Source organism: Dendrobates tinctorius, unplaced genomic scaffold (genome assembly GCF_039654945.1).
Source record: "Dendrobates tinctorius isolate UK_male_01 unplaced genomic scaffold, ASM3965494v1 ptg000102l, whole genome shotgun sequence".
Classification (NCBI taxonomy): Eukaryota; Metazoa; Chordata; class Amphibia; order Anura; family Dendrobatidae; genus Dendrobates; species Dendrobates tinctorius.
Genome location: NW_027361770.1, coordinates 8,942,237 through 8,968,749, shown reverse-complemented (window position 1 = coordinate 8,968,749; position 26,513 = coordinate 8,942,237). Strand labels below are relative to the sequence as shown.

The 26,513-nt window shown below is 43.9% G+C and overlaps 1 protein-coding gene across 9 annotated transcripts in view; it reads right to left on the bottom strand.

Annotated features, from left to right (window-relative positions):
- CCDC127 (coiled-coil domain containing 127) overlaps nucleotides 1-26,513 on the bottom strand; it is a 138,959-nt gene that overhangs the window by 78,395 nt on the left and 34,051 nt on the right. For 3 of the 9 annotated variants that reach the window (XM_073587720.1, XM_073587718.1, XM_073587721.1), the window contains one exon: nucleotides 10,396-10,475. The exons of the other annotated variants lie outside the window; for them this stretch is intronic. The gene's annotated coding sequence lies outside the window, so the exon portion shown is untranslated. The remainder of the gene's footprint in view (nucleotides 1-10,395; nucleotides 10,476-26,513) is intronic. 9 annotated transcript variants of the gene reach the window in all.

Sequence of the window (26,513 nt, the reverse complement as noted above, 5' to 3'; positions counted from 1 at the left end):
GGTCTGCATTCCTGCTGAACTGAGCCATCCTGCATGTATTTACTCCATTCACTGCTAGCAAGCAGCCTGAATGGTACAACTTCCCACCTCTGTTGCCTCTATTTCTCTGCTGCAATATATCCAAATGGTACAACTCTGTACTTTTGCTGCTTTACCATTTTGCAGCATATTTTAATGTGCTTGCTAAAGCTTTGGTATAATTCATTTGTTGCACTGTATGTAATACTTACTGCTTTAGATCCATGACTGGGGCCTCTCTAGATCTTATCAGGTGGAAGGCGCTATAGCATATTGACACAGCATGGTTTAGTGCCTTTGATCATCTAACCATCCCCTGGTGTGCTGGCCCCAGCTGCCAAATTATACCCAACCAGCTCCCACAATCCCTCTCTCCTGACCCTGTAGTGTGGCCTATATATGTAGTAGTTCCTAAGGGGAAGCACACAGTGTGGGGTGCAGCTCGCAAGCATCCCATAAGCAAAGCATCACAGAAGCTAAGCATCATGAAAACGGTAGTTATACATGGCAGTTAGTCAGGGCAGGAGTCAGGTAACCCACACTTTGCTTTCCCCTTTAACCATGTGCTTTATTTTAATCCTCCTGTGTTCCCTTGCCATCCACACTCACCACCCTATCCCCCCTCCATCACGACTCATACACATCAGCCCCTCTATACTTACCTCTCCCATGTACAGCTCCCATGCACTCCTCACCTTCCTGAGAAACCTCAGCCCATCTTGCCCAAACACATCGCAGAAAAAAAACTACTTACAATTCCAACTATTTGCTCTTTATCTTCCTACTCCTACTGATTTCAGGGGACATCTCCCCCAACCCCTACCTTACCTCATATCGAAACCATAATAATCTTATTAATATTACTTGCACTCCCTCATCTCCATCTTTTAATTGTGCCCTCTGGAATCCACGGTCTGCTTGTAACAAGCTTCCTTTCCTACACAACTACTTTCTGAACAACTCTTAATCTGTTGGCCCTCACTGAAACCTGGATTCAGGATTCTGACACTGCCTCTCCTGCTGCTATTTCCTATGGTGGCTTACAATTCTCCCACTCCCCCGAGACCCACAAACAGACATGGTGGTGGAATTGGCATACTCCTGTCCCCACAATGCACTTTCCAGGTCATTCCCCCCAGTTCCATCACTCTTATTCCCTTCTTTTAAGGTCCACACCATCAGGCTCTTTCGTCCCCTTTCCCTCAGAGTAGCGGTCATATACCGGCCCCCAGGCTCACCCACCCACTTCCTTGACCACTTTTCAGCCTGGCTGCCGCACTTCATGTCCTCAGAACTTTCAACCCTTATCCTGGGAGACTTCAACATCCCCATTAACAGCCCTATTTCCACATCTGCATCCCAGCTTCTATCACTAACCACCTCTCTAGGCCTCTCGCAGCTTTCAACCTCTGAGACACAGAAGGACGGCAGGTGGAGACTCCTACCTACCACACAGTCAGAAATCTACAAGCCATTAACCCTCAGACTCCCTACACTCATCACTGTCCCAAATCTCTTTTTCCTGTCCTAATCTGGCTGTTGATCACTACAATGACACTCTTAGAAGCACCCTTGACCAAGTAGCTCCCTGTTGTGAGCTCATTTTCTCGTTCACCTTTGATGTCCGATGAACTCCCTCTGCTGGTGAAAGGAGGTGGTGAAACTGATTTGGATGGGAGAAACCTGTCACCTGAACAGGTGGATTGCGATTGGACATCCGAAATCTCTGAGTGGATATAAGGCAGCCGACACCCTGTAGGGTTGCTGGTGATTGCTCTGCTCTGAGCTCTGGCCTCCAGTTCAGTTCCTGTCTTCTAAAGCTAAGTTTTGCTCTGTTATTGTTCCATGAGATTTTGTCTGATTTGCCTAGTTTTGTGTTCTGCCAGCCCCGGCTGGGGCTCTGCTGAATTTCCATTTTTGTCCCTGATCAGTTAAATCTCTTTTGCTCTGTCTTCAGAATATATCGGAGTGCTGATATAGGGATTATGAAGTCTAGTGACTTCAGGGCCGTTTTTCCTATCAGACGTGTTGGGACATTTTTGGTAGGGTTTTTGCGGATTGCAGCCAGCATCTTTTCTGTCCGTTCCTATCTAGTTAGTTGGGCCCCATCGTTTGCTCTGCCTGTCTGTGTTTTCATCTGTTTTCACCGACAATACATGTTGGGGGCTGTCTATTGCTTTGGGGTCTGGTCTGGGGCAGTTTAGATTTCCCCTTTCTTTCTTTAGGCTTATTTAGTTATCCGGCTGTGAAGAGGCGTCTAGGACCACCGTAGGAACGCTCCACGGCTACTGTTAGTTGTTGTGAATAGGATCAGGGGTCTGCAATCCGCTAGCTACCAACCTCTCCGGTTTTCTGGACTTAGCTTGCATTTTTGCTTTTTCCTCCTCCGGTGACTCATTCATAACAGAATCACCAGCCATACCGCAGATTCTAGGGTACTCAATAGCAGGATGGAATTGTAAAAAAGAAAAAAAAAAAAAAAAAAAAAAAAAAAGAAAAGTGTCAAAATTTTTTTTTTTTAAATGTATATTTTTTCCTCTTTTTCTCTGGGGCCGTAGGAGGAATTTTTTCTTAATGGAGATTAAGCAATTGTCTGATCGTGTGGAGCAGCTCGCTGCTGAAGTGTGTGGAATTTCCGCCTATCTTGCTCATTCACATGCTGCTGAACCAAAGATCCCTACTCCTGATGTGTTTTTTGGGATCGGTCTAAATTTTTGAATTTTAAGAATAATTGTAAATTATTTCTTGCCTTGAAGCCTAGCTCATCAGGGAGCTCTGCGCAGCAGGTTAAAATTGGCATCTCTTTGCTGCGCGGCGATCCCCAGGATTGGGCGTTTGACACCTGATGATCCTATTCTAACTAATGTACGCATTTTTTCAAGCCTTGGGGTTGTTGTATGATGAACCTAATGATATTGATCAAGCTGAAAAAGCCCTGTTGGCATGGAGCCAGGGTCAGGATTCTGCAGAGATGTACTGTCAAAAATTTCGAAAGTGGGCGGTCCTTACTATCTGGAATGATGGTGCCTTGGCAGCTCTCTTTCGGAAGGGTTTGTCAGAAACCGTAAAAGATACTATGGTGGGATTTCCTGTTCCCTCTGGTCTTGACGATTCTATGTCATTAGCCATTCAGGTTGATCGGCGTTTACGTGAACGTAAAATTACAAGAGAAATGTTGCCACCTGTTGAACAAATGTCTGAACCTATGCAATGTGATAGTTTTGTCTAGGGCGCAACGTCAGGAGTTCAGAAGGCGTAATAAGCTGTGTTTTTTCTGTGGAGATGCCTCTCATGTTATTTCTGTCTGCCCTAAACGAGAGAAAGGTTTTGCACACACATTTGCTGTGGGTGGTGTACAACCTTTTTTTCTCCTGGCAATTACTCTGATCTGCTCCCTGTCCACCTTTTCCGCTAAGGCTTTTGTGGATTCAGGAGCGGCTCTGAACCTGATGGACTTGGATTTTGCTAAACGTTGTGGGTTTTTTATGACACCTCTGCGGACGCCTATCCCTTTGAGGGGTATTGATGCTACTCCTTTTGTGAAGAATAAACCTCAGTTTTGGACCCAGGTGGTAATGCGGGTCGCCCCAGACCATCAAGAAAGTTGCACATTTTTGGTGTTGCATAATTTGCAAGATACCATTGTTCTGGGGTTTCCCTGGTTGCAAATCCATAATCCAGTTTTGGATTGGAAACCCGTGTCTGTGGTGAGTTGGAGTTGTCAGTGTGCTCTTAGTGACACTCTTGTTTTCTCCACCTCTCCCCAGTCGCAAGATGTTCCTGACTATTTGGCTGATTTTTATGATGTATTTAGTGAGAATAAGCCTGCGTCTTTGCCTCCTCATAGGAGTTATGACTGTGCAATTGAGCCGAGCCCTGGGTGTAAATTTCCCAAGGGTCGACTTTTCAATTTATCTGTACCCGAGCATGAGGCTATGCGATCTTATATTAAGGAGTCGTTGGAGAAGGGTCATATTAGACCATCCTCTTCACCCTTGGGTGCTGGTTTTTTTTCGTGGCCAAGAAAGATGGTTCATTAAGGCCTTGTATTGACTATCGCTCCCTCAACAAAATTACTGTTAAATATCAGTATCCGTTACCCCTGATTTCTGATCTATTCTCCAGAGTTAAAGGTGCTTGCTGGTTTACCAAGCTTGACCTCAGGGGGGCGTATAATCTTATTCGCATTAAGCATGGGGATGAATGGAAGACAGCGTTTAATACTCTGGAGGGACATTTTGAGTACCTGGTGATGCCTTTTGGGCTCACTAATGCCCCTTCTGTCTTCCAGTGCTTCATGAATGATATTTTCCGGGACTTTGTGGATAAATTTTTGATCATCTATCTGGATGATATTTTGATCTTTCCCAGGGATTGGGATTCTCATGTGGAACATGTTCGGACTGTGTTCCGGATTTTGTGGGAGAATTCCCTGTATGTTAAGGGGTCGAAATGCCTTTTTGGTGTACAGAGGATTTCATTTTTGGGATTTATTTGGTCTCCGTCAACTATTGAAATGGACCCGGCCAAGGTACAGGCCATTTATGATTGGATTCAGCCCACTTCGAAGGCTCTCCAGAAGTTTTTGGGTTTTGCTAATTTTTATCGTAAATTTAGAGATAATTTTTCTGGTATTGCCAAACCATTGACTGATATGACTAAGAAGGGTGCTGATGTGCCGAATTGGTCTCCAGAGGCTGTTTCTTCCTTTCAGGACCTGAAGCGGAGGTTCACTTCTGCTCCGGTTTTGCGGCAACCTGATGTCTCACTCCCGTTTCAGGTATAGGTGGACGCTTCTGAGATTGGTGCAGGAGCTGTTTTGTCCCAAAAAGATCCGGTAACATCTAAAATGAATCCCTGTGCTTTCTTTTCCCGAAAGTTCTCCCCATCTGAACGCAACTATGATGTGGGGAATCGGGAACTGTTAGCCATGAAATGGGCATTTGAGGAGTGGAGACATTGGTTGGAGGGAGCTAGACATCAAGTCGTGGTCCTCACTGACCACAAGAATTTGATTTACCTTGAGTCGGCCAAACGCTTGAATCCTAGACATGCTAGGTGGGCCTTGTGTTTCACACGTTTTGATTTTGTGGTCTCTTTTCTTCCGGGCACTAAGAATGTCAAGGCAGACGCCCTCTCTAGGAGTTTCTTTGCTGATTCTCCTATTGTGACCGAGCCTGCTACCATCTTAGGTGAGGGGGTAGTTCTTTCTGCCATCTCGCCCGATTTAAGACGTGCTCTGGAAGAATTTCAGGAGGACAAACCTGAGCGTTGTCCCATTGGAAAATTGTATGCTCCTGACCAGTGGTGGAAGAGAGTGATGTCTGAAGTTCATTGCTCCGCATTGGCTGGTCATCCAGGTATTTTTGGTACTAGAGATTTGGTGAGTCGGTCCGCCTTATCTCGTGATGTCAGGAATTTTGTGCAGTCCTGTGGGACTTGCTCCCGGTCTAAACCTTGTTCTCACTCTAGTGGGTTGTTGATGCCTTTGCCGGTGCCCAGGAGGCCATGGACCCATATTTCAATGGATTTTATTTCTGAACTGCCTGTCTCTCAGAGAATGACTGTTATCTGGGTGATTTGTGATAGATTCTCTAAGATGGTCCATCTTGTACCACTCCTTAAGTTGCCATCTTCCTCAGAGTTGGTGCCCTTGTTTTTGCAACAGGTGGTTCGCTTGCATGGGATTCCTGAGAACATTGTATCTGACAGAGGAGTTCAGTTTGTCTCTAGATTTTGGAGGACTTTTTGCTCCAAGCTGGGAATTCAGTTGTCCTTCTCCTCTGCGTTTCACCCTCAGACCAATGGGCAGACGGAGAGAACAAACCAGACTTTGGAGTCTTATTTGAGATGTTTTATCTCTGCTGATCAGGATGATTGGGTCTCATTTTTGCCCTTGGCCGAATTTGCTTTAAATAATAGAGCTATTTCTGCCACTTTAATGTCACTTTTTTTTGTAACTTTGGGTTTCATCCTCAATTCTCTTCAGGGCAGGTGGAGTCTTCTGCCTGCCCAGGTGTTGACACTGTGGTGGAGAGAATGCACCAGATTTGGGACCAAGTGGTGGATAAGTTGTCTCTCTCCCAGGAAAAGGCCCAGTGGTTTTCCAACCGGCATAGGACCATTGGTCCCCGGTTTAAGGTGGGTGATATGGTTTGGTTGTCAAAGAATATCTCTATGAAGGTGGCTTCTCCAAAGTTTAAACCTAGATTTATTGGACCTTACAAGATTTTGGAGATTCTTAATCCGGTCTCTTTTCGATTCGCTCTTCCTGTTACATTTAAGATCCATAACGTGTTTCATAAGTCTCTGTTGAAGAGGTTTGTTGAGCCAGTAGTTCCTGTGGTGGCACCTCCTGACCCTGTATTGGTTGAAGGTAATGTGGAATATGAGGTTGAGAAGATACTGGATTCTCGTCTGGCTAGACGGAGACTCCAGTATTTGGTTAAGTGGAAGGGTTATGGCCAGGAGGCTAATTCTTGGGTCTCTACATCTGATATTCATGCCGAAAGATTGGTTTGTGCTTTTCATCGGGCCCATCCTCATCAGCCTGGTGGCGTGGATGAGGGTTCGGTGACCTCTCCTCAAGGGGGAGGTACTGATGTGAGCTCATTTTCTCGTTCCACCTTTGATGTCCGATGAACTCCCTCTGCTGGTGAAAGGTGGTGGTGAAACTGATTTGGATGGGAGAAACCTGTCAACTGAACAGGTGGATTGCGATAGGACATCCGGAATCTCTGAGTGGATATAAGGCAGCCGACGCCCTGTAGGGTTGCTGGTGATTTTTCTGCTCTGAGCTCTGGCCTCCAGTTCAGTTCCAGTCTTCTAAAGCTAAGTTTTGCTCTGTTATTGTTCCATGAGATTTTGTCTGATTTGCTTAGTTTTGTGTTCTGCCAGCCCCGGCTGGGGCTCTGCTGAATTTCCATTTTTGTCCCTGATCGGTTAAATCTCTTTTGCTCTGTCTTCAGAATATATAGGAGTGCTGATATAGGGATTTTGAAGTCTAGTGACTTCAGGGCCATTTTTCCTATCAGACGTGTTGGGACATTTTTGGTAGGGTTTTTGCGAATTGCAGCCAGCATCTTTTCTGTCCTTTCCTATCTAGTTAGTTGGGCCCCATCGTTTGCTCTGCCTGTCTTTCTGTCTGTGTTTTCACCGACAATACATGTTGGGGGCTGTATATTGCTTTTGGGTCCGCTCTGGGGCAGTTTAGATTTCCCCTTTCTTTCTTTAGGCTTATTTAGTTCTCTGGCTGTGAAGAGGAGTCTAGGACCACCGTAGGAACGCTCCACGACTACTGTTAGTTGTTTTGAATAGGATCAGGGGTCTGCAATCCGCTAGCTACCAACCTCTCCGGTTTTCTGGACTTAGCTTGCATTTTTATTTTTTCCTCCTCCGGTGACTCATTCATAACAGCTCCCCTCACCCTCAGAACCTCCAAGCACAGAGTTAAACATCCCTGACTCACATCGCAAACTCAACTTTTCCAGCGATGCTCTAGGAGTGCTGAACGCCTATGGCGAAAAACCCGCACACCAGAAGACTTCATCCACTTCAAATTTATGTTAAGAACCTATAACGCTGCCCTTCACCTCACCAAACAGACCTACTTCACCACCCTGATCTCCTCACTAGCCAACAACCCCAAGAAACTTTTTGACACTTTTCACTCCCTCCTCAGGCCAAAAGCACAAGCCCCTATCAGAGACATTTGTGCTGATGACCTGGCCTCCCACTTTACAGAAAAAATATATAATATCCATCAGGAAATCTGCTCCCAACCACCAAGTGCTGTGACTCCCATCCCTTCCTGCACCTCCCCTGGCTCACTTTCCACATTTGATCCCATCACAGAAGAAGTCTCCAGACTCCTCTCTTCTTCTCGTCCGACTACATGCACTACCGACCCCATTCCCTCACATCTCCTCCAGTCTCTCTCTCCATTCGTCACAACCGACCTAACTACAATCTTTAATCTCTCACTCTCCTCGGGCATTTTCCCATCCTCCTTCAAACACGCCATCATTACTCCATTACTAAAGAAACACGCTCTCGACCCATCCTGCAAAACAACTACAGACCAGTCTCCAATCTCCCCTTCATTTCTAAACTTTTGGAGCGCCTAGTTTACTCCCGTCTTACCCGTTACCTCTCCACTCACTCCCTTCTAGACCCTTCAAAGTCCGGCTTCCACCCCCTACATTCGACTGAAACTGCACTCAGCAAACTGACCAATGACCTTCTGACAGCAAAACGTAATGGTGACCACTCTCTGCTCATTCTTCTTGACCTATCTGCAGCCTTCGATACTGTTAACCACCATCTACTACTCTCTAGGCTCCAGTCACTAGGCATTAAGGACACTGCTCTCGCCTGGTTCTCTTCCTCTCTCTGACCGCTCCTTCAGTGTTTCGTTCCCTGACTCCACTTCATCTCCTCTTCCTCTTGCTGTCGGGGTACCTCAGGGCTCAGTCCTTGGCCCCCTTCTCTTCTCTCTACACAGCCCCAATTGGGCAGACCATCAGCAGATTTGGCTTTCAGTACCATCTTTATGCTGATGACACAACTATACACGTCATTCCCCGACCTTACCCCCTCTGTACTACAGAACGCCAGTGACTGTCTGTCCGCAGTCTCCAATATCATGTCCACTATCTGAAACTCAACCTCTCCAAAACTGAACTACTTCTGCTCCCATCTACTAACCTCCCTAAATCGGACATTTCCCTCTCCGTGGGTGGTACCACAATAACACCCCGGCAGCAGGCACGCTGTCTAGGCGTTATGTTTGACACCAATCTCTCCTTCACATTCCATATACAATCTCTTGCCCACTCTTGCCACTTACACCTAAAGAACATCTCTAGAATCCGCCCTTTTCTCACCATGTAAACAACAAAAACCCTCACTGTAGCATTGATCCACTCCCGTTTGGATTACTGCAACGCTCTATTAATTGGCCTCCCCGTCACTCGACTATCCCCTCTCCAGTCCATACTTAATGCAGCAGCCAGGGTTGTCCATCTGGCTAATCGGTACTCTGACGTGTCCTTTCTTCGTCAGTCATTACACTGGCTGCCCATTCATTATAGGATCCAATTCAAAGTACTTGTTCTCACCCACAAAGCTCTCCACGGTGCGGCACCCCCCTACATCTCCTACCTCATTTCTGTCTATCGGCCTAGCCGATCGCTGCGCTATGCAAACGACTTTCGACTAACCTCTGCACTAATCCGTACCTCCCACTCCCGACTTAAAGACTTCTCCCGTGCTGCTCCTATCCTCTGGAATGCTCTACCCCAAGAAATTAGGACTAACCACAATTTGCATAGTTTTAGGCGCTCCCTCAAAACACATTTGTTCAGAGGGGCTTATCACGTTCACTAATCAAAGTCATTCTATGTGTAAGTGTGCGTGTGTAGCCCATTCACTATATCTTCCATCCTTCACTCCCTCAAGATGGCTGGACCTTCATTGTAAATATACAATTGTAAATACGCACCTGTACTTTGTATCTCCCTCACTTCATTGTAGATTGTAAGCTCTCACGAGCAGGGTCATCTTATTTCGTCTTATTTTGCTTTAATTATTGTATTGTTAACATTGTTACTTATGGCTTGTGTTTTGAAACTGTTAAACTGTAAAGCGCTGCGGAATATGTTGGCGCTAAAGATTATTATTATTATTATTATTATTATTATGTATGTTCGTGGCCTCCCAGTGTTGCATGTCTGTGTGTGTTTATTTTTATTATTTTTTTCATACTTTAATTGTTTTTCTGTTGCATGGGTACTGCATTTTATTTTCATAGTACTGTAATTTTATTTGCAATTGTGCTGTGATTGTGTTATGTGTATTGTATGTGGTGTAACTGTAGTATGTTTTCTGTTTTTTTTATTTTTCATTTATTGTGGTATTTAAAATAAAGAGCAGAGTAGCTACTACTTGTGAAAAAAAAATAAATTTAAAAAAAAATTAATAAAAACTGTTTATAAAAATTGACCGTAGTATTATTTTAAAACCAGGTAAAATATTCTTATGTGCAAAAAAGGTAAAATTAAGTGTATTTAAGTGTATTTGTATTTGGTATACAAGTGTGGTTATACTCTCAAGTGAGATTTTAAGGGAATTAACACACAAACACTTGGGTATACTCTCAGTGAGAGTTTGAGGGAATTACACACATCCAATCACAGTAACTCTCAGTGAGAGATTGTTAGGGAATTTACACACATGCACTTAAAAATGTGGGTATACTGTCAGTGAGTTTCATGGAATTCCACACATTAAATAACAATGAAGATTTTTTTTTTTTTATGTTATTAAAATTATATTTATACTTGCAGATCCGTTTCGGAAGTACCGCAGTATACCCACCAGGCCGCAGCAGAGCAGCCAGACCGCAGCAGACCAAATAATGTCTTCTTCTGGGAGCTCCCCCTCACATCATCAGCGAACTGAGGTAATATAAATAATGGCTTTTTTTAATCTTATTTTACTGTTAAATTTTTTTGTAACCCTATATGCATGTATTCTGTTTTCACAGGAAGCTGAATCTGAGGAGCTTGCAGGAGGAGACATGCAGGGTAGAGAAATGCAAGGAGGGGGAGCGCAGAGTGTAAGTTTAGCACATACAAAAACTCACATTCATACAAAATGCTACAGCCAACAAAAACATTCATCACAGCACACACAACTCCACATCCATCCAACCACATACTTTTTTTTTTTTTTAACAGTCTTCACAATCCAGTGCCCGCACTAGAGCGACTCCCAGGACATGCCAGCGTCGTAGAGGTGATGCCTCTGGTGGTCCGCGAACAGTAAGTAACCCTTTATTTGGTTGATTGATTAAGCTCATGTGTTTCAATTTAATAATTTTTTTTTTTTTCCACAGGTTTCACAGCGTGCTCCCCAAATACCAGTGGAAGAGGGGATAATCATTGATGTGGACGCCCTCATCGAGGCTGTGCAACCACGGGAGCCGCTGTAGAACATGGGAAACCGCTTCCATGCCGACCAACCAACCACCCGACGGCTATGGGATGAGGTGTCTTCGGAGCTTGTAGACAACTAGGAGGAGCTCGATGTGAGGGCCAGGGATTTTGTGCGTAAGTATTCCAATTTCAGGAACTTAATATTACAGCATGTGAAGTTTTTAATACTAACCACTTTTTTTTTTTTTCCCCCTTCACAGGTGACAGGGTTATCATACGGTGGCGGTCGCTCAGGGATCGCTTCAAGAGGGACTTCAAAAAGGAGATGCAGGCCCCGAGTGGATCGAGAGGACGCAGGAGCACCCCGTATAAACATTACAGAGCCCTGTCGTTCCTCCGGTCAATGATGGTGAGCAGAAGGTAAATATTCCACACACCATTTCTGTTGTACAAATGTTTCACCAAATTTTTTTTTTCAGCAATGCTAAATGAAATATATTTTTTTTCTCTTTTCTAGCACCATCTGCAGCACTTGGGAGCCTGCTTCTGAGTTGCCTCCCTCTGGAGGGATCCCTTCGGAGACCGCCATCGGGGACCACATTGAGGTATCCGACCCCTCTGTACCTTCCCTCTTGTCTCGTCCCTCTATCCCCTCCACCAGCACTGGAGCATCAGGGCAGTCTTCATCACATGAAGCTGCTGGTGACTATTTAGAGTTCCCTTTACCCCATCCCTCTGACACTGCCGCAACATCTCGACCAACTTTTGGTTCTGGACGGCAGCGTCAGAGAGATCAGGAAAGGATGACCTTGTCTGACTGGTTGAATCTGAATTCAACCGTTCAGAATGCATTCCGTATTTTGGGGCAACAGTTAACTTCTGGGTTGAACATGATCAATCAAAGCATCATGGAACTCAGAAGTTACATGGAACGGTTGAATGCAGAGTCAAACCAGACGCCAAAACATTTTTTTTCATTCAGTTGTCCGGCAAATGGAAGGTTTAAACACTCACCAGCAGATGCATGTGATGCAAGCCTGTCACAATGCTCTAGTGGCTGCAGTGTCCAAAGCATCCCATTCTACCCATGCACCTCATTCCACTGTCCATCCTCCCACCACCATCCCTCCTCCCACCACCACTCCCCCTTTCTCTAGTTACCCATTCCATTCTTCCCAGTACGTAGCTTCCCCATTGCATTATACCCCAATGCCCTCCCCATACCCACCCCCACACACACCTTCAATGTTCCCACAAACATCCTCTGTTCAACTCCCATCCCAACCTCATGTTTTCAACCACCCTTCCACTTCTGATCCTCACCAACTCCGTTCCCAGTCCTCCACCCCCCCCCCCTCGATGTGGTCAACCTTGTTACCTCCGATGATATCTCCACCCAACAGTACCAGCATCTGTAATTTTGTGAAAAAATTAGTAAAATAAGTTCTCAAAAAATTAGTAATAAACAGTATATAATTTTGAAAAAAGTTCAAAAATAAACATGTTTTTGTTTCAAAACAATTTTATTGTGTAGTTTACTTTTTTTCTTTACTTCTTGGTGAAGTTTCAAAGTACACCGGTAGTGTAAAGGTAAAAAAAAAACACAACACTTGGTAAAATTTCAAAGTACACCGGTGGTGTAAAGGTAAAAAACAACACTTATTACCCACAATTGGTATAAAGGTATCAAAAACTATGAAAGAAAAAAGGAAAAATTACAAAAGTTTTTCTTATCCAAAAAAGGAACCTTGGTATAAAAAAAAAAAAAAAAAATAATACCTTGTCATCTTGCCAGTGAACTCTTCCTTCTGGTGACAGAAAATAATCCGCAAATGTGTCCATCATTCTTGACACTGACACAGTACTCCGAACACTTTTCTTCCATGGAAACAGGTTCCTTTGAAAGTACAAAATTGTGCAGGATTACACATGCCTTCACCACCTCATCCACAGTCTCAGTTTTCATTTTAATGGCAGTTAACAGCACTCTCCATTTTGCAGTTAAAATCCCAAAAGCGCACTCGACCACTCTTCGCGCTCTTGTCAAGCGATAGTTAAAGATTTTTTTGGTGTGTGGCAATCCATGACTTCCATAGGGCTTGAGAAGATGTTTGGAGAGTTGAAATGCGTCGTCAGCAACACACACAAATGGCATTGGTGGGCCTGTTGTTCCAGGGAGTGGTCTTGGAGGTGGGAACTCAAAATTGTCTCTATACAAACGACGGCCCATTGCCGACATCTTGAATACCTGCAAATCGTTGGATCGACCATACGCACCAATGTCGACCGCAATAAATTTGCATTTTGAGTCTGCAATGGCCATCAATACAATGGAGAATTTCTTGTAGTTGAAAAATTCTGATCCAGATCCAATAGGTTTCACAATCCGTATATGCTTCCCATCAACTGCACCAACACAATTTGGAAACTGGCAAATTTCTTGAAAGTTGTCCGCAATCTCCAGCCACCTCTCCTGTGTTGGCTGTGGGATGTACTCATCGTGTAGACAATCCCACAATGCCCGGCAGGTCTGTTAGACAATTCCAGATATTGTCGATATCCCAAGCCGGAATTGGTAATGGAGGGAGGTGAAGGATTCTCCAGTTGCCAGGAATCTGTTAAAAAAAAAGGGGAAAAAGTAAAATTAATACAAACTACAAGCAATAACATAACAATAAAAGTCTGCAGAATCAGAAAACTTTTAAAAAAATAGATAACTTACCGAAGGGTCACCATCAAACGCTTCGCCGGTGAAATAGAAAAGCGCTCCGACACGCTCCACCAACATCTCAAACAAGTCCTGTCTCATGCGCACATAATTGAAGAACTTGTCCGGATTATCCCTCAATTCCAGATACAGTGTAGAAAACACGCCAAGGGTAAATCTCTGTGCATTTATCGGATGAATCCACTACCGTCTCTTCCTCCGACGCATGATTCGCAGTCTTCTTTTCTCCCTCTGTAGAGCAATAATTGCCAAACGATTGCATTGAAAATCAAATTCCATACAGAGAGTGTTAATATTCGCTATTACTCCTTCCATCTCTGCCACTAGCTCTAAAACCTTTCAAAGATATTGTTTTACAACACCATAAGATATAGTTTTCCCTAGTTTCCAGGATCCTATCACATTTTGGAGCATTTTCCAAGAGCCAATCATATTTGGGAGCATCCCATTTGGAAGGTGTGTAAAAACGGATCCGTCAGAAAACGGACCCAACGGATGGCAAAAACGGATGCCAGCGGATGGTACAGATCCATTTTTTGACGGATCCGTACACAAATCCGTATAGCGGATCCGTCAAAAAAACGGATCGTACCATCCGCTTGCATCCGTTTTTACACATTTTTAGCGGATCCCCCATTTTCACTTTTTGGCGGATTTTGACTGATTTGAAAAAAACTGATGTGTGAAACAGGCCTAATCAGTAAGATTGTATTAACCCTTACATTGCCTAGATATTTTCTATGTACCTCCTAGACTGGCTCTATAAGGAATTTTTCTCCTATATAGATTTATGCTTGATGCCTTTCACTATGCTTATATGATTCATAGATATACATTATTTTTGGCATAGAAATTATATTTTCTTGGCGATGTTTTGGCTATTGTGCTTATAAATTTATTCTCTTTTTATGACACTTGTCTGGTGAGATACGGGTTCATGACCTCATGTAGGCACCATTTCTTTATGTATTTGTATCTTGATTTTTTACTTTCTTTTTTAATTATTTGTCAATAAAGGTATAATTTTTATATATATTTTGGCTTATGCTTCCTTGTTCTAATAGGATTAGGGTAATTTGTTGGGAAGTGCCAGTAATCCAGGCAATTCGTTTGTAGGTTTACCTACTTTGTGTCAGAGGCTCTAACTAAGGAGCCGTTTGAACCCAATACATGAGTTGTCAGTGAAATATCTTACTCTAAAAACAATCATATTGGTGGCGCTAACATCAGCCCGTAGGGTGAGTGACTTGTAGGCCCTTTCTATAAATCCTCCTTATATGCAGATATATGAGGATAGAGTTGTGTTAAAATCGGATCTAGCTTATCTTCCCAAAGTAGCATCAAAGTTTCATCGATGTCAGGAGATTGTCCGTCCCTCCATTCTGGGATAACCCTAAAAATCTTGGGGAGAGGAAGTTTCATAATCTTGATGTTAGAAGGGCACTGTTAGAATGTCAGTGACTAACCGGTGGAGGAAGTCCCAGTCTCTATTCATAGCCTTCCAGGGTAGTAGAAAGGGTTATGGGGTGTCGAAGGGTACCATTGCCAGGTGGTTTAGGGAGGCCATTAGTGTAACTTACTCAGCTAGTGGTGCTCCGATCCCTGATGGCATCAAGGCTCACTTACCATTAGCCGTTTTATCCAGAACCCATGACAACACACGTATGTTTCCCCCCACCTTCTCACCATATAGGTGTGCACTATAATTGGGTGTGTTTATGATGTAGTGTTGGTTATATGTGTATTAAACCAGGAGGTCCTCTCATGCTCTGTAACCAACTGAAGCAGGGGAGAGGTACCGCACTTATATCTCAGTAGATTCCTGTCCTGGTTGGGTGGGTGGATCCCTCGCAGGTGTGCTGTCATGGGTTCTGGAAAAACATGATACCGGTAAGTAACCTTGGCGTTTCCCTCATGTCTGCTTTACATCAGCAACATATGTAAAATGTTATTTTATTTTAACATGTTAAAAATGTAGCACTAATGTTTTCATTTTTTTTCAAGGAAATTTACAAAACTTATTTTTATTGGGACCTGTTCCATTTTGAAGTGACTTTGGGGGTCCTATATAATGGAATCCTCCAAAAGTGATACCATTTTAAAAACAGCGCCCCTCAACAAATTCACAATTGCTTTCAGTTAGTTTAGTAACCTTCAGATGCTTTTAAGGAATTCAAAGTGACATGACAGGAAGGAAGGAAAACATTTTTACCACCTCAATGTTTCTAACTCCTAAACCGGCTGCTGTAGCTAGAAGACTGTAAGGCCGTTATCTGGCCATGAATTGCCATCGCAAACATCAGGACCACACGATCAAGATCCCAGGGTGCCTATGGGGTTAAAGAGGAAGCCCCCACACTCTGTTAACCATCTAAATGCTGTAGTCACTATTTACAGCAGTATTTAAGGAGTTAGTCCATCATTGGACGTCTCCCCCCGCTTTGATGAGGGCTCCGGCGGTGAGCCCACATCAAAGCCGGGACATGTCAGCTGTTTTAACAGCTGACGTACCCGCAATAGGTGCAGGTGGAATCGCGAACCAAAGGTGCCTATTAACTAGTTAAACGCCTCTGTCAAATGCTGACAGCGGCATTTAAATCAGAGCTTCCGGCCGCACGTCCGGAAATGCGCGCATAGCTGACCTCCATCACGTGATCGGGAGTCAGCGATGCGTTGGCATAACAACCAGAGTTCTCTTGGAGACCTATAGGTTGTTGATGCCGGATTGCTATGAGCGCCACCCGGTGGTTGGCGCTCATAGCAATGCTGTATTTCTGCTACAAGTAAGCGATCTGAGCATCACCTATATGTAGCAGAGCCGATCAAGTAGTGGATGCTTCTAGCCTCCAATGGAGGCTATTGAAGCATGGCAAAAAATTTAAATATGAAAATAATAAGTTTAAATCATCCCCCTTTCGCCCAATTCAAAATAAAACAAAAAATCAAAAACACATACATATTTGGTATCGCCGTGTTAAGAATCGCCCGATCTATCATCAAAGAAAAAAAAAAGGATTAACCTGATTGCTAAACAGCATAGTGAGAAAAAAAAAAATCAAAATGCCAGAATTAAGGTTTTTTTGGTCGCTGTGACATTGCATTAAAATGCAATAACAGGCGATCAAAAGAACGCATCTGCACAAACTGATATCATTAAAAGCGTCAGCTCGGTGTGCAAAAAATAAGCCATCACCCAACCCGAGATCACAAAAAATGGAGATGCTACAGGTCTCGGAAGATGGCGCAATTTTTTTTTTTTTTTTAACTTTGGAATTTTTTTGAACCACTTAGATAAAAAAATCCCATGCGCAGTGCTGTTATAGATTCACTGAGGATGCTTTTTTGATTTGGCAGGGCCCCGAGACTGACTTTCTGGGCTTCATCCGAGAGCTCAACCAGAATCCATACAACATCAAACTTACATGTAAGATTGATGTCAGAGTAATTGACTTCCCGGATGTAAAAATTATGGTTGATGGGGAAGGTAGAATTCAGACCGATATTTTTCGTAAAGACACTGCGGTAAACTCTTTGTTGCACGCAACATCTGCTCATGACCCCATCAACCATACGAGCCAGGGCTGTGGAGTCGGAGTCGTGGTGTCGGAGTCGGTGCTCATTTTGGTGGAGTTGGAGTCGGTATAAAATGGACCGACTCCGACTCCTAAAATATATAATAAATTGGGTACAGTAATTCAATGCAGGATGTGCTGAATATTTTTTCATAGGAGTTTGGGAAAGTTATGAAATGTCCTATAAATGGCTGTTATATTCCTGATCTAAGGCTACATTCACACACAACGTTTTTCCTGTGTTTTTGAGGATACGTTTTTCAGCTGCAAAAGCTGATCATCTTTTTAAAAAACTGCATCACCTGAAAGGTTTTTGAGCTCATAGATAATGTTTTCAATAGCAAAAGCAGATTAGAAATCTGCTCTATCCATTTATCCATATCTGTCTATCCATATCGTATCTGTACCAAAAAGAATGAAAACCGGGTAGTACACCAATATATATTCTGCTCTATCTAAATATCTTGATTATTGGATCATAAAAATGATTAAATGTCTGAGGTTCACATTGTACTACAATAAATTTTTCACTTAAATATAAGCAATATGTGTGGGAGTCGGAGTTGGAGTCGTGGAGTCGGAGTTGGAGTCGGTGTAAGGGAAATTGAGGAGTCGGAGTCGCAGGTTTGGCTTACCGACTCCACAGCCCTGATACGAGCTATACAAACAGGACAGTTTCTGCGAATGAGGAGGGTGTGTTCTACGGATGGGGCGTTTGAGAGTCAGTCTCCGGACCTCAGCTCCAGGTTCCGTGAGCGTGGGTACAGTAATAGATGTATAAAAGGAGGTTAACGCCGTGCCCGGGGGACTCCACGCAGTCAACTTCTGTGTGGATCTGAGCGCAACACTGGAACAGATCAGCCACTGAGGTATATTGCAATTTTTAATAACCAATGGTCAGATATGCGCCAGATCCTTCAAAAACATTGTCCGGTCCTTAAATCAGATGCAGCCTTGAGCCGAATTCTATCTGATCATCCCCTTATGACAGCAAGGAGAGGGAAAAATCTGCGGGATTTATTAGTTAAAAGTCACTACGTAGCAACTACTCCTAACCGTTTTGGTGCACAGAGGCAACGTTGGGGTTGTTATCCCTGTGGCTCATGTCGGGCATGCAGTAATATCATACGGGCTACATCCATTACATCCTCTGATGGTGGTAAAAATTACCGTATTTTAAGTACATCTCCTGTAGCTCACGGTATGTCGTATACTATGCGACATGTCCCTGCAATTTGGTTTATGTGGGTCTGACGATGCGTGAGCTTTGCATCAGGACCCGTGAACATGTCAGAGATATCACGGCATCAAGGGAATCTACTGATGTTTCTAGCCTAAAAACGATCCCCAGGCACTTTAGGCTGTGCCATGATTCTAATCCATCTGGACTACAAGTACAGGAGATAGACCGGGTTCACTGTGGCACCAGAGGTGGAGATCTGAAACGAGCTTTAGCGCAGCTCGAGTGCCAATGGATTGTTGCACTTGGCACAATGGCCCCGAAAGGTCTTAATGAAAAACTGTCTTTTTCACCATTCCTCTAATTGATATGTTCGGTTTCGCTTTGATTTTATTGGTGTTATGGGTTGTTTTTAATTCCTTCTTTTCTTTTATATTTTTATTAGCCTGAGTATACATGAATTTATGCTATTCTGACCTCTGAAGGTGAACTCTTGTTATCAAGGGTGCACGCATCACAGAAGCAAAGCGTCACGAAGATAAGCGTCGGGATACAGCAGTTATTACATGGCACAGAACTAAAATCCATCTTCTCTCTTCATACAGGTAAAAATTCCCTCTGCTTGCTGTCTTCTACAACATATTCAAATGGTACAACTTCCCACCTCTGATTGCTGTCTCATCTGCTGCAATAGACTCTAATGGTAAAAATTCCCTCTGCTTGCTGTCTTCTACAACATATTCAAATGGTACAACTTCCCACCTCTGATTGCTGTCTCATCTGCTGCAATAGACTCTAATGGTAAAAATTCCCTCTGCTTGCTGTCTGCTGTCATCTGCTGCTTTACCATCTAGAAACATATTTTAATGTGTCTGCTAATTCATTGTTATAAATCATTTGGTGCATTGTACTTAAAACTCACTGTTGCATTTCCATGACTGGGATCAGTGTAGATCTTATCTGGTGGAGGTGTTAAAATAGATGTTGCCTGGCTGAATGTCTTTGATCATCCCAAAAAAACAAAACAACAACCCTGGTGTGCTGAGCCCAGCTGCCAAATTATCCTCAACCAGTTCCCACAATCCATCTCTTCTGACCCAGCAGTCTGGACTATAAATGTGAACCATTCTTAGGGGTGCACACATGTTGGGGTGCACGCATCACAGAAGCAAAGCGTCACGAAGATAAGCGTCGGGATACAGCAGTTATTACATGGCAGTTAGTCAAGGCAGGAGTCAGGTAACCCTCACTCTGCTGTCCCTTTTAACCATGTGCTTTATTCCTATCCTCCTATGTTCTCTTGCAATCCACTTTCACCGACCAATCCCCCCTCCATCACAACTCATATACATCAGCTCCTCTCTCTTTCCTTCTCCCATGTACAGCTCCCATGCACTTCTCACCTTCTTAAAAAACCTCAGCCCATCTTGCCCAAACACACTGCACAAAAAATCTTCATACAATTCCAAAAACTACTTGCTCTTTATCTTCCTGCTCCTACTGATTTCAGGGGACATCTCCCCCAACCCCGGTCCACCATCCCCCAACCTCAACCCCTACCCTACCTCACATCGAAACCTTAATAATCTTACTAATATTATTTGCACTCCTTCATCTCCTTCTTTCAATTGTGCCCTTTGGAATCCACGGTCTGTATGCAACAAGCTTCCTTTCCTACACAATTACTTTCTGAAAAACTCTCTGAATCTGTTGGCCCTCACGGAAACCTGGATTCAGGATTCTGACACTGTCTCTCCTGCTGCCATTTCCCATGGTGGCTTACAATTCTCCCATTCCCCGAGACCAACAAACAGACCTGGTGGTGGATTCGGCATGCTCCTGTCCCCACAATGCACTTTCCAGGTCATCCCCCCAGTTGCATCACTCTCATTCCCTTCTTTTGAAGTCCACACCATCAGGCTCTTTCGTCCCCTCTCCCTCAGAGTAGCGGTCATATACCGGCCCCCAGGCTCACCCACCCACTTCCTGGACCATTTCTCTGCCTGGCTGCCGCACTTCATGTCCTCAGAACTACCAACCCTTATCCTGGGAGACTTCAACATCCCCATTAACAGCCCCACTTCCACATCTGCATCCCAGCTTCTATCACTAACCACTTCTCTAGGCCTCTCTCAGCTCTCAACCTCTGAAACACACAAAGACGGTAACACCCTGGACCTGGTTTTCGCCCGGCTCTGCTCAATCTCCTACATAGATAACTCACCGCTTCCCCTCTCTGACCACAACATTCTCTCCTTTACACTCACAAATCCTCGCTCACCCCAGCACCCTCCTACCTACCATTCAGTCAGAAATCTACAAGCCATTAACCCTCATACACTTTCAGACTCCCTACACTCATCACTGTCCCCAATCTCTTCTTTGTCCTGTCCTGATCTGGCTGTACATCACTTCAATGACACTCTTAGAAGCACCCTTGACCAAGTAGCTCCCCTCACCCTCAGAACCTCCAAACACAGAGTGAAACAGCCCTGGCTCACATCGCAAACCCGATTTCTCCAGCGATGCTCTAGGTGTGCTGAACGCTTATGGAGGAAAACACTTCAAATTTATGTTAAGGACATATAACTCTGCCCTTCACCTCGCCAAACAGACCTACTTCACCACCCTGATCTCCTCACTATCCAACAACCCCAAGAAACTTTTTGACACCTTTCACTCCCTCCTCAGGCCAAAAGCACAAGCCCCTATCACAGACATTTGCGCTGATGACCTTGCCTCCCACTTTATAGAGAAAATAGACAATATCCGTCAGGAAATCCGCTCCCAATCACCAAATTCAGTGACTCCCATCCCTCCCTGCATTCCCCCTGGCTCACTCTCCACATTCGATCCCATCACAGAAGAAGAAGTCTCCAGGCTCCTCTCCTCTTCTCGTCCGACTACATGCACAACCGACCCCATTCCCTCACATCTCCTCCAGTCTCTCTCCCCAGTCGTCACAACTCACCTAACTACAATCTTTAATCTCTCCCTCTCCTCTGGCATTTTCCCCTCCTCCTTCAAACACTCTATCATTACTCCATTACTAAAGAAACCCACCCTCGACCCATCCTGCACAAACAAATACAGACCAGTCTCCAATCTCCCCTTCATCTCTAAACTCTTGGAGCGCCTGATATACTCACGCCTTACCCGTTACCTCTCCACTCACTCCCTCCTAGACCCTTCACAGTCCGGTTTCCGCCCCCTACATTCGACAGAAACTACACTCATCAAAGTGACCAATGACCTTCTGACAGCAAAACGTAATGGTGACCACTCTCTGCTCATTCTTCTCGACCTTTCTGCAGCTTTCGACACTGTTGACCATCCTCTCCTACTCTCTAGGCTCCAGTCACTAGGCATTAAGGACACTGCTCTTTCCTGGTTCTCCTCCTATCTTTCCGACCGCTCCTTCAGTGTTCTGTTTTCTGGCTCCACTTCATCTCCTCTTCCTCTCACTGTTGGGGTACCTCAGGGCTCAGTCCTTGGCCCCCTTCTCTTCTCTCTCTATACGGCCCCAATTGGACAGACCATCAGCAGATTTGGCTTTCAGTACCATCTTTATGCTGATGACACACAACTGTACACATCATCCCCTGACCTTACCTCCGCTGTACTACAGAACGCCACTGACTGTCTGTCTGCAGTCTCCAACATCATGTCTGCTCTCTATCTGAAACTCAACCTCTCCAAAACTGAACTTCTTCTGCTCCCACCATCTACTAACCTCCCTAAATCTGACATTTCCCTCTCTGTGGGTGGCACCATAATAACACCCCGACAGCAGGCACGCTGTCTGGGTGTTATGTTCGACTCCGATCTCTCCTTCACCTCCCATATACAATCTCTTGCCCGCTCATGCCGCTTACACCTAAAGAACATCTCTAGAATCCGCCCTTTTCTCACCATGGAAACAACAAAAACTCTCACTGTCGCCCTGATCCACTCCCGCCTGGACTACTGTAATGCTCTATTAATTGGCCTCCCTCTCACTCGACTCTCTCCTCTCCAGTCTATCCTTAATGCAGCAGCCAGGGTTGTCCATCTGGCTAATCGTTACTCAGACGCGTCCGCTCTTCGCCAGTCGTTACACTGGCTGCCAATTCATTACAGGGTACAATTCAAAGTACTTGTTCTCACCCACAAAGCTCTCCACAGTGCGGCACCCCCTTACATCTCCTCCCTCATTTCTGTCTATCGGCCTAACCGACCGCTGCGCTCTGCAAATGACTTTCGACTAACCTCTGCCCTAATCCGTACCTCCCACTCCCGACTCCAAGACTTCTCCCGTGCTGCGCCAATCCTCTGGAATGCTCTACCCCAAGATATTAGGATCATCCACAATTTGCATAGTTTTAGGCGCTCGCTCAAAACGCATTTGTTCAGAGCGGCCTATCACATTCAGTAATCAAAGTCATGTTATGTTTGTGTGTGTGTAGCCCATTCACTATCTCCATCTAACCCCCACCCCCTGAAGATGGCTGGACCGTCATTGTAAATACATCATGGTAAATACAAACCTATGCTCTGTATCTCCCCCACCTCATTGTAGATTGTAAGCTCCACAAGCAGGGTCGTCTTATTTCGCTTTAATTATTGTATTGTTAACGTTGTTACTTATGACTGTTGTGTTTGAAACTGTTCAACTGTAAAGCGCTGCGGAATATGTTGGCGCTATATAAATAAAGATTATTATTATTATTATTATTATTATACACCAGAATGAGGGAGGGGGTCGGTCCAAACCCTGCACCAGGGCCTGTTGCACTTTAGTTACACCACTGCCGAAAACCAGCCAAGATCATCGCTCAAAAATCTTCAGCGCTCCCATTAACTGTGAATGGAGCAGTGTGCAAGATCGAACACCGCTCCATTCAGGCCTGTTTCTCAGTATCAATGGGGACCCCAGTGGTCAGATTTACTGCAATCTCAAAGTTATTCCCTATTTAATGCATACGGGATCATTTTCAAACTTGAGAATACCCTTTTAATGATACCTAAAGGATATACCGTAGATTTGGAAAATTCATTAAAATACTATAGATGTTACCTGAGAATTCATATTTTACTTTAATTATTGTATTGTTAACGTTGTTACTTTTGACTTGTGTTTTGAAACTGTTAAACTGTAAAGCGCTGCGGAATATGTTGGCGCTATATAAATAAAGTTTATTATTATTATTATTATTATTAAGTTATGAAAATCTGGACTGATTTAAATGGATGACATGAAAAGAAACTATCTACTCATCTGCAATAATGGATTGGCGCTTTATGCTGTATTTATGTATGTGAAAAATGCATGAATTGGCATATAAGTATATTTACTGGTGATTATTGCCAATTAGACTGCTTTCAGTGGCTCAATACTTATATAGACCTCTTTTGCAGGTTATTCTGCCTCCCTTCTTGTTATTTTGTACTGTAAACTGCCCACAGCTTTGCCCTTTATAGTAATAGACGCTGTGTCGTGCACGGTGTACACGCCTGCCGCGTTGTGAAAGGCATCCATATGGTGTCGGCGCCCAGTCGGGTTTCCATGGTCACCGTGGATGTCATGACGTGCGTCGGCTCCGGGATGGCCGGAAATGATGCAGCGGGGACTCCGTGCTCACTGAACATTCAATTTCCCAGATTCATGTCCCCTATAAAAGACTCCTTGGCCTTAACACTAGCCATACGGCCCCCCGAGGAAGCCCTTTTGAGCGAAACGTGTCGGGGCGAAGGCTCGACCTCCCGACTCCCACTATGGGTAAGAGACTTTCCCCTTTTGCATTCATACGGTTGGCATAATGTTTGGGTATAGGGTGAAGAAGTGTCAGTATTTTGTGGTTGGCCATTTAGCTTTGCACTTGTTAGTTGTAGGATCCTGTCCCTATCCCATGGCACTTATACATTATGTGATGAGACTGGGAACTTTACCCGAATAGTGCCATAATAGGTTTTAGGGACACTCTCTATTAACCCTTATCCATGTACTGAACTCTACCTAATGATTTTTTTACCACACGGTAGCAGCGGTTACCATTTATGTCGGGTGGCCTGGCTGCACAGTCTTCCACCATATATGACTCATTTTTTTGTATTTACTCATGTTTTATGGAAATGTATTTATGAATAAAATGTTTATACTTTTTGCACAAAAAATGATTTTGTGCGTTTAATATTAAATAATAGGCTATACTATTTTTGGGCATTTTTTTAACTCGTTTGGCTTTTTGGAGGTTTGATTGTACTACAGAGTTGCCTATCCTTTTATTTGGATTGCAATGTACTCATCAATTATAAGTATGATATCTTTTGCTAAAATTAGACAAAAAAAAAGAACCTAGACATGTTTGCTGTCTATGAACTCGTAATGACCTGGAGAATCATATTGACAGGTCACTTTTAGCATTTAGTGAATCTAGCAAAAAACAAGTGTGGGATTGCACTTTTTTTTGCAATTTCACTGCACTTGGAATTTTTTTTCCCCGTTTTGTAGTTCACAAGATGGTAAAACCAATGGTGTTGTTCAAAAGAAAAAATCGTCCCACAAAAAAATAAGCCCTCATATGGCCATATTGATGGAAAAATAAAAAAGTTATGGCTCTTGGAAGAAGGGGAGGGAAACTGAAAATGCAAAACCAAAAATACCACTGGCGTTAAGGGGTTAAACAGCCACGGTTGGTGCCAACACTGACCATAGATGATGCAGCAAATTGTGTACAGCCGATAGCTGCTGGATTGTCACCCGTCAGAGGATGCTATTCTCTTATGTTGCAGGTCAGTTCTAAAGTGAACCTGTCAGCAGTTTTGGCCGATATAAGATACGGACACTGCCTTTCAGAGATTATCTACAGCAATCTATAATGCTGTGGATAAGGCTCCAATCCGACCTGCAAGATGAGAAAAATAAGTTTTATTATATTCACCTGAGGATGCGGTCTAGTCCGATGAGTGTCGCAGGTCCGGGGCCTCCAATCTTCTTGCGATGCCGCCATCCCGCTTCCTTAATCGCTTCCCGGTATCGCACTGCTGCGCAGGCGTACTTCTGTCCTGTTGAGGGCAGAGTAAAGTACTGTAGTGCGCAGGCGCTGGGTCTCTCCGGCCTTTTCACTGCAGTAATTCACTCTGCCCTCAACAGGGCAGAGAAGTATGCCTGCACAGGAGCATGATGTCGGGGAGCGATGAAGCAAGCAGGAGGGTGGCATCACAAGAAGATGGGAGGTGCCGGACCCGCGACACCCATCGGACCGGACCAAATCACAGCCCCCTCCCCGGTTGAGTATAATAAAACTTATTTTTCTTCTTTTGCAGGTCGGATCGGGGGCTTATCTACAGCATTACAGAATGCTGTAGATAAGCCCTGAAAGGCAGTGGCCGTATCTTATATCTGTCAAAACTGCTGACAGGTTCCCTTCCCTTGTGGTCATTAAGGGGTTAATATTGAACTTCAAGGTAGTGATAATTTTGGTCGGTATGTGTATATTTATGAAAATATCAAATTTCGCAATTTGCAAACATTAAATCTTTATGCTCTTATAGATACTTATATCACACTAATTAATTAATAAATATCATGTCCCACATGTCTACTTTAAATTTGCATCCTTTTGTAAACAATTATTTTTCGTTAGGAAGTTAGAAAGATTCAAATTTGGTCAACAACTCCTAATTTTTCCCCAAAAAATGTACAAGAGCATTTTTTTTTTTTTTTTTTTTTAGGGACCACATCACATTTTAAGTGATTTTGGGGGGAGGGAGACCTATATAACAGAAAATACCCAAAAGTTACAGCATTCTAAAATCTGCACTTCCCAAAGTCCTCAAAACCACAAGAAGTTCATTAACCCTCCAGGTGTTCACAGGAATAAATGGAATGTGGAAGGAAAAAAAAAACTTTTTTTTTTTTAACAAAATTTCTACTTTAGCCCCAAATCTTTTATTTTCACAAGGATAACATGAGAAAACAAACCCAAACATTTGATGTGCAACTTCTCCTGAGTACGCAGATAACCCATATGTGGGAGAAAACTAGTATTTTGGTGCTCCGAAGGGCTTGGAAGAGAAGAAGCACAGTTTGACTTTAA